Here is a 9,953-nt window from a genome sequence, read left to right as displayed (position 1 = left end):
GTGGATGGATCTAGAGACTGTCATACAGAGTGAAGTAAGTCAGAAAGAGAAAAACAAATATCGTATATTAACGCATGTATGTGGAACCTAGAAAAATGGTACAGATGAACCAGTCTGCAGGGCAGAAGTTGAGATACAGATGTAGAGAACAAACACATGGACACCAAGGGGGGAAAACCGCGGTGCGGGTGCGGATGGTGGTGTGCTGAATTGGGCGATTGGGATTGACATGTATACACTGATGTGTATAAAACTGATGACTAATAAGGACCTGCAGTAAAACAAAACAAACAAACAAACAAAAAAACAACTAATACTAAACTTTCTTTTGGTTATTTGTATGGAAATATGTTAATATAAATGTTTCAGACATTACATGAAATTTCTAAAAATCTTATATATTCTGGTATAATGTTATAAGTCATAATTCTAGTTATTACTAACAAAAACAACTAATACTAAACTTTCTTTGGGTTATTTGTATGGAAATATGTTAGTATAAATGTTTCAGACATTACATGAAATTTCTAAAAATCTTATATATTCTGGTATAATGTTATAAGTCATAATTCTAGTTATTACTTTAAAATGTATATCTCAGAAATAACTAAATTTCCTTGTCAATTGCATTATTATGAACTTTCATCAAATCTTTAACTGTGGTCATTTCTAAGTCTTTTGTCATTTACAGACAGTTCTGGGTGTACTCTGATGGTTTTGCAAACACTGAGTGAACTGATGAAGATGATTATAATTTTTGTGACTTTCTTTGAATAAAAGAAAAAATCCCACAAGGACTCAGAGGCAAAAAATATACAAATCAATTTTCACTGCAAAGTAAAGGAGCTGTTACAGTGGAGGATTACTGGACTGAATGTCAATATTATGACATAATATGAGTGTGTTTCATGTTTGGTAACTGCAATCATTGTTGCTTTTGCTGTGGTCATCCATTTACAATGCTTGGTGACAGTTTATTTATCTATTGTAAAAATAAAATACAATGTGTGTGTGTGTGAAAAACAAAAAACAAAAAAAACAGTGTTTACAGAACAGAGCCCAAGAGATTGGCATGGCATTCAAGGGCCCCACGGTTTAGTTCCTGCCAAGTTCCTTAGCCTCATCTCTCACTCTATGGCTGCCCCGACCCCACCTCATGTCCATGCTGCAGCCATGCACTGGCTGTCATAAATGGGCAGGTGACCAATGGGCTCATGACCAAGGCTGGTCCTCACCAGTAGTTCTCAATGTGCCGTGAAGTTTCTGGCCTCCATGTCTTTGCCCAGGCTGTTCCCTCAACCCAGAAAGCCCTTCCCCATCTCCCACATGAAAATTCTACTCAAGCCTCCAAACATCGACTTAGAGGCCATCATATCCATTGCCAAAGCAGAATTCCTGTTCCTTGTGGGCACCCCTACAGCACCCGGCCATACTGCTCTCACCACCTCTCACACTCCGCCTCATGTAAAGACATTGATGAGTTATGTGCACCCACCCTTCCCCAGCTCCCACTCACATCTGCTCAGGTGTGAGATCATGAAGGCAGGGACCAACTCTTATTCATCTTTAGATCCCCTCCCAGCACTTGGAAGTGTCTGACACAGAGACGTGCTCAGTGAATATCTGTATAATCAAATGGCTGCACAGATGTGTAACACCTGTCCTTATGGAAGGATTCTGTGATCACTCCAGCCAGGGCCAACAGAGAGCCTCGTACCTGCTTTGGCTGCTGTCCCACTACCTTGGCTATAACTATGTATGTGTTGGGTTCCCTTCGTCCTACCAACCTACCTCAACTCCTGGCAAGAGAGTGTGAATTCCCGAAGGTAGTGATGATGCCTGATTTATCTTTGTGTGCAGAGCACAGACCCTGCATGGAAATGATAAATGAATGAAGTCCATTAATGATAATAAATTAATCTATGTGGACAACTGTAAGAAAAAAAAAAGTGCTATATGATCCAGCAGTCCCACTCCTGGGCATATATCCAGACAAAACTATAATTCAAAAATATACATGCACCTCTATGTTCATAGCAGCACTATTCACGATAGCCAAGACATGGACACAACCTAAATGATATACACACACACAATGGAATACTACTCAGCCATAGAAAAGAATGAAATTATGCTATTTGCAAGAACATGGATGGATCTAAAGATTATCACACTAAGTAAGTCAGAAAGAGAAAGACAAAAACCACAGGATATCACTTACATGTAGAATCTAAAATACGACACAAATGAATTTATCTTAGAAACAGACTCACAGACATAGAGAACAGACTTGTGGTTGCCAAGAAAGGGGGGGTTGGGGAAGGGATGGATTGGGAGTTTGGGATTATGCAAACAATTGATATATAGAATGGGTAAACAACAAGGTCCTCCGATTGTATGGCACAGGGAACTATATTCAGTGTCCTGTGATAAACCATAATGGAAAGGAATATGAAAAAGAAAATACATATATCTGTAACTGAATCACCTTGCTGTACAGCAGAAATTAAACACAACATTGTAAATCAACTATACTTCAATAAAATAAATTTTTTAAAAAACAGTCTAGGTCAGTTAAAGGATGAAAGGGAAAAAGAAAAACATCACACCAGAACCCTCCTATCTTGTGCTTCTGCACAATTCAAGTCCCGTCTGTACCACATGCTACCATGGACATCCGCAGTGAAGGGTAGCAGAATATGCCAGCCCATAATATGCTGCTTTGGCATATTGATTATTTTGAATTAAAGTCACTTAAGAAACAGTCAGTGCAAGGACACTCTGACCCTCCTTTGTCCTCCTGAAAGCAGGAAATAAATCTCCCATGTCAAAGCTACCCTCCCTGTACCAGAAGGGTACAAGACATCCTTATCACCAAAGACAGGCAATTTAGGGACAACAAAGTATATAAGCAAAGCTTTTATTTCGTCACTAATTTGCTAACCCCAAGCCCAAACCACTTTGTCTTGTCAATTCTTCGCAAATTTGTTTCCGTGTCTAAAAGGTATAAAAGCTGCCTACTTTGGTCACTTCTTTGAGTCTCATATTTTTATGAGTTCCTGTACATAGGAATTAAATTTGTTTTCTCTACTGTTAATCTGTCTTATGTCAATTTAATTATTAGACCAGCCAAAGAACCTAGAAGGGAAGAAGGGAAAGGTTTTCCTTGCCTGTAGCACCATATAGCTGGGATTCAAAACACTGGGAGGAGATGAGGTTTATCAAGAGAAGCATGTGGACTGGGGAAAAGAAACGAGGATCTGAAACAGAGCCCTGAGATGCCTGGCATTTAAGGATTAGCAGAGGAGGAAGGGCTTGTATAAAACAGAATGGAAAAGCAGTTGGAGAGGGCGGAGGAAGATGAGGACAGAGCAGTGTTATAAAAACCACAAGAAATAATCATTTCAAGGAAGAAGCTGTGAATAACCTGAAACCCCAAAAGAGTTGGTGTCAGTGAACCTTTGGTGTGCCAGAATGTAGGTTCGGTGTGGCTCCATCTTCTAACATTTGAGAAAAGCCAGAAATCCCAGTGAAATCTTATTTTAAACACTGTTCAAGTCAAAATAGATGTGACAACAAAAGCCTCCAGCTTGCAACCTCTGAGCTGACAGACCCTTACCCTCCACCTGTCTAGGTGGAGAGAAGACTTCATTTTCAAGGGACCATCTGCCAATATCCAGTTCTAGATCTATTAGGGGCACTGAAGGCCTCCTCCAACTGTTGAGATTTTCTGATGGCTTAACGTCTCAGATGGTGATTATGTGGCTTTCCAAATACTATAGATGATTGGCTTAATCACGTAAGTCAATGGAAAAATGTGCCTCATCCATTCACCTTCCTACAGTTCTAATGTCAACCAAGGAGGCACCAGTTCAGACCTTGCCTCCATCAACTGCTCTGGCCAGAATGCCGACTCAGCTTCACCTCAGCTGCTTCTTTCTGTGGTTCCTGGGAGTTCCCCATCTCCAGGAGCCCCATCAGAGTCACATACCCACCTAGGATACCTTTATAAGCCTCTGCTCAGCTCAATGGTGATTCCCTCAAGTTCCAGCAACACTAAGAGGACTGATCCAGGTCAGCTTTCCTCTCACAGGCAGTGTGATGACTAATGCCCTCCTTGCAGACCTGATAATAAAAAGAACCGCCACTTTTTTTTAAACATCTTTATTGGAGTATAATTGCTTTACAATGGTGTGTTAGTTTCTGCTGTATAACAAAGTGAGTCAGTTATATGTGTACATATATCCCCAAATCCCTCCCTCCCACCCTCCCTATCCCACCCCTCTAGGGGGTCACAAAGCACGGAGCTGATCTCCCTGTGCTGTGCAGCTGCTTCCCACTATCTATTTTACATTTGGTAGTGTGTATATGTCCATGCCACCTCCACTTTTTGAATCCTCACTAGGTATTAACATATAGTGGGCACTCAATAGAGGTGATTCCTTATCCATTTGGCAACATTGTGAAATGTCTGTAATTTCATTTTATAGATAAGGAAAAATAAAATTCAGCAAAGTTAACTGGTTTGCCCAAAGCCCCAAAGCCAGTTAGATGGATCTGGGACTTGAGCCTAGATTAATCAGATTTCTATTACACAGGTTGCCTTTCCTGTCTCTGTACAATGATCCATTTGAACCAAGTGTAATATGGCTGCCAAATGAGGCTGGTTTAGAGATCCTTGTAAACAGTGTTTTACTGCCAACCAGCCAGCCACCAAAAGGATCTGGGAATTGAAGGTATTTTGCACTTACTGAAGGGGTGGGAATAGGAGAAGGCACTGCTTATAGATTCAGGCGTTATGGTCTCTGAGCTAGAGGATATTTATAAGAAACCCTTCAAAATGGTAGACAGGAGAGATAGTTCTCCCTCTTTCCAAGGCAACTACTCATTTCTCTAATCATTGGCTTAAACATTTTGTCTTCTCTAGTCAGAATGGCCAGAACTAGGAGACATCTATAAACCACAAAAGAAATTAATACAAGTGTGTTTCACCAGCTCATCACTGAACTGGGACCCCCTTGAGAAAACAGAAAAGTTTGGCCTATTCACCTTTGTCTCTCTTACACCAGTACCTGGCTCTTGAAAGGTACTCACTAAACACTTGTGGAGAACTAAATGAAATACTTTGTCGATGAAAAAATTAATCAGTCAATCTAAGAGAAAGAAATGTAAAATTTTATTACAGCCAAATTGAAGATTATAACCCAGGAACAGCTCAGAAAACTCAGAGAACTGTTCTGCCCATTAGAAGTCAAAACACTGTTACTTAAGTTTTTTGAGACAGAGGGTTATCCATTAAATGATATATTGTTGACAGTTTACACAATCTAGCGGGTAGTGGGTTCTGGGTCATTGTGGCCCCTTACAAGATTAGAAGGGAATGTTATCTTCTAAGGAGTTGTCTTGTCGATGCTAGGAGAATGTTGCTCTTTATGGTTGAGCAGATATTTCTGTCAGTGGGGAGGTTTGGTCAATGCATAATGCAGATACACAATGCACAGTAGAGGGCAAAGAGGAGGCCAAAGGGCAGAGAAATCACTTTACATTTAAATTTTTCCTGTCTTGCCATAAAATATGAATTTTATTTCACAGTCTGGTTCTGAACTAGTGAATGTGGTTTTTTTTGTTTTTTGTTTTGGGTTTATTTGGTGGTGTTGTTTGTTTGGTTTGGTTTGGTTTTGGTCAGTTCCAAAAATCACGTTTATCCTTAAAGAGCTAGGATTTGCAATCACTGAGAAATGTCAAAGAAATGATGTACCAGCTTTGAAGAGAGTTGTATAAAGATAATCCTAAAGATATTTTTTGTTGGAAGTAGACATTGAAGAGAACATGTAGTGGTCTCAGAGCTTTAGAGCCAAAAGATCTTTGTGATCATCACATCGCTGATTCTCCTCCTTGGACAGAAAAGAAACAGAAGCCAGAGGTGGGACGTGACTTGACCAAGGTCACACATATCTAGGATGATGTTGCCTTTAGGATGCAGGAAGGTTCTGGTTCTTCTGTTTCAATGACATTCCACATGCTTTATAGCCTCAGTATTATTCATTCCTTTGCAAGTTAACATTCAGCCAGTAAGATAATTACTAACTTCAGCTCTGCCCCTGAGGTGCCTTTGCAAAACTCCAGGGCTCCACTGAACACAGTTTGAAAACTACCAACTTAGATAATTTATCGCTGGTTATTTAAACTTTTAGCGCATTCAAGCAAAAATGTCTTTTAATTCCCTGAAAACTGGCTATTCTCATTGGCAGCATTTATTCTTCTCTTCCTTTCCTGATGAATAAACCCATTAATGAAAGAATGTGCTGTGTACTTTCTTTTGTGCTGTTATCCAGCCGAATTAACATGTGTGTGGGCAGAGCTCAAGTGGTGAGACCAAGATCCTCTGCTGGGCGGACTCTCTTGTGGGTCTCAAACCCAAGGGTGCCCAAGCTTGCTTTGCGGTGATGGCAGAAACGGTGCTCTTTAGACCGGAATCTCTGAGTCTGAAATTTCTAAGTTTGAAATTCTGAGTAAGATAGAGAGCTGCAGGAAAGAATGATAAACAACCTGATTATCTCTGTACTGGTAAAGCAGTGATGGAGAATTCTAGACTAATGAAGCCAGAGACATCTCACTTTAAGCCAGTATTTTCTGTAAAACTTCCTAATAGCTTGTAATAACAAGGATCATTTATTGGATGTTTACCCCATGCTTAGAATTTACACAACCATATGAGACAAGTACCATTATAATTCTCATTTTACCAATGAGAAAACTGAGGCTTAGCAGTTGGAGTTCTTAACTCAAAGAAACACACTCTGGCTAAATAAAGCAGAGTTGGGGTGGAGAGATACTGGAGAGGAGAGATACCTTGAAGGGTTTTAGTGGTGACACCAAGGGGAGCTGGGGGAGGGAAGATTTTCTCCATCTTTATTATGTAGGATGTGGAAGTTGAGTATAGACTCTGGAGCCAGACTGCTGAGATTAGAATCCTGGCTCCACCCCTTACTCTATGTGACCTTAAACTGGGTCTCTCAGTTTCCCCATCTGTAAAGTGGGTATAATAGAACCTATCTCAAAGAACAGCTGTGTTTAAAAGCAGTTGACTCAGTGCCATACTCACTGTGGGATCTCAGCATGATAGTTATCATCAGCTAATGTATAAAGTGCTATGTATTGGGCTGGCCAAAAAGTTTGTTTGGGTTTTTCACAACATCTTACAGAAAAACCTGAACAAAGTTTTTGGCCACCCCAATACATGTGCTTTCAAGTCCCCTCCTTGGGTCAGCCTCTCTCCCAGCAGATTGCTGCCCTTGAATTCCACCTATAAACTCTAACTGTATTAATCAGTTCTGGTCATCACTAGTGGCAGCTGTGGCCCAGTGATATGTCCTTCAACCTCTGATTGGTCCAGGCAGAGATGTAGGGAGAGCATCCCACCAATGGACACAGACCTAATCATCGCAATCTCTCAAAAAACAGCAGAAAATATTCCTTGACATCATAAGGATCTTTCAAAAGACAAGTATTTGGAGGATAAACAATAAGGAATGGCCTGGATTGTTTATACAGTTCTCCTGTGACTGGAGACTGGAGTCATAAATTGAATCCTGGCATGAAACAAAGTACACACGAGGGAAGGCTTGAACTGGGGACATCAGCTTTTGTTCTCCAGTGTAGTTGCTACACCACGAATCCCTAGGAACAGGCCTGCCAAGCAGGGACGCTCACTAGCTCTCCAGTGCAGTCCCTAAGGCTGCCTCCTAATAAGTCTGGCAGAGATAAACAGGGTGACCGCCCAGACAACTGCATTATGGGGGAGAACCTCCACCATGTAGAGAGGGTGGTATGACCACTGCCAGAGTGTCTGAGCTGCAGAGTGCTGGCCTCTTTGCACAAGCTCTAAAACCAGAGAAAGAGCCCAAATTTGCCAAAGAGCTATATAGGAACAGGGGAAGAAGAGACTTAAAAAAAAAAAAAAAAAGATAATTATTCTAATAAAACACTGAATTTACAAGGAAAAAAAAACAAAGGTACTTTCCTAGGAATTCTAATCTCACCATCAAAAAAGGACTTTTCACAACTCATCTCCCCGGAAAAGGTAGGGGAAAGCATCTCCCTGGCATAGCCTTGGGCCTAATAGATTCGGATTGAGACATCATTTTTCCTTGGTTCATGAGAGCTGCATCTTTTTTGTTTTTGTTCCTAAATTTCCACTTACATAAAAGAACCAAAATTCCTTCCTGAAGCCTCTGGCTCCCAGAACTTGCTTAGGAAGAATTTCATGTTATAAATGCAGAACCACTTGCTTGCTTCATGACCTTGGCAAGACACCGAACTTCGCTAAGACTTGGTTTCTCCTCTGTAGAGTCCTGGCTTTGTCTGCCCAACATGCCTTCCTCCATTTTCTCTGTTAGGTGGGCTCCATCTCACAAACCATGGTGTTGCCGCTGTAGAAATAAAAGCTCTCTGATACGGTCTTGCCTCTGCAGCCTCTCTTGCAGTCATGGGTGAACTTATAGTTTAAATTCTGTGAGTTGGAGCTTTGAATTCAAGGCAGGATCTACCTGGAATCGGTTCACATGAGAGTGGCGTCAGCCATTAAATTCAGTCTCTGGAGACACAGTGACAACAACTGGGCCCAGGGATGCTGGGGAAAGTGGTGATGCTGGGAGGTCTATGCCTAGTATGTGTGTGTGTGTTGGCGGTAGGGGGGGGGCACACATTTTCTACTCCATGTGTTTCCATGGGGAGGAGCCTCCCTAAGGTAACACTGGTCTTGCCTCTCCATCTGTCACCAGATCACTGAATTGCGAGCCAACTTATCTATGGAAAACATGATTCCCAGTCTACTTTCTACTCTATAGTAAAAGGAGTCTAAGCCTATGAGGGGAGAGGTGTGTGGATGGAGGGAATTCTGGGTTTTCCTGCTGTGCCAGTCCTGGGGCAGGTAATTCTGCCTAATTCTGAAATGAGGTGTTAGCATTCCTGTATTAGTCCTAAAATCCACCTGCTTTTTTAAAAACTTCAATTCATTTCAGAAGGAAACTTTATATGATCACTAATGGAAAAAGATTCTTCTTAACATTAAGCATGCATAAACTTTAAATACATGACTGTTAAAAATAAATATACTTGTCTACCACTTAAAATCATCTTCAGATCAGTGGTATGTGAGTTTTATTTTGGAAAACACTCCGTTATGCTATACTGCCTCTTTTTTTTTGTTTTGTTTTTTAAATAGAGATAGGCCATTTTTGTCCTGAGGTAAGAAATGATAGACTGCACAGAAATGAGCCTTAAACAATACTTATACAGTCACACCAAATTAATAGGTTCTCATGGCAATTATGCAAATTTCACTTTCTCTTTAATAATGCAGCTTTCTAGTTAGTGTTGGAATTAGGTAGTGTGAATCTTCCAGCTTATTTTCAAGATTGTTTTGGTTATACTAGGTCCTTTGTATTTCCACATAAATTTTCGAATAACTTGTCACTTACTTCAAAAAACAAGTCTGATGAGGTTTTGATTGGGATTGTACTGAATTTACAGATGACATTTTGGGAAAATGGACATTTTTAATAACATTGGGTCATCTTTTCTATGAACATGGCATATCTGCCCATTTAATTATGTCTTTAATTTCTCTCAGCAATATTTTGTAGTTTTTAGTGTAAAGTTTTTGCATTTCTTTGATTAAATTTACTCCTATTTTGTGTTTATGATATAAAATTGTCTTAAAGTTTTATTTACATTTTAAAAATTAATGTTATATATTGGTGCTAATATGTAGATATATGATTGATTTTTGTATATTGTTCTTATATCCTAGCGCCTTGTTAAATTCACCTATTAGTTCTAGCAACTTTCTGTACATTCCATAGGATTTTTTATGTAAACATTCATGCTGTGAAAAAATGACAACTTTTCCCTTTTCAATCTTGATGACTATATTTCACTGTTTGGTCATA

Source organism: Physeter macrocephalus, chromosome 4 (genome assembly GCF_002837175.3).
Source record: "Physeter macrocephalus isolate SW-GA chromosome 4, ASM283717v5, whole genome shotgun sequence".
In the NCBI taxonomy this organism is placed as follows: Eukaryota; Metazoa; Chordata; class Mammalia; order Artiodactyla; family Physeteridae; genus Physeter; species Physeter macrocephalus.
This window is presented reverse-complemented; position numbering follows the sequence as displayed.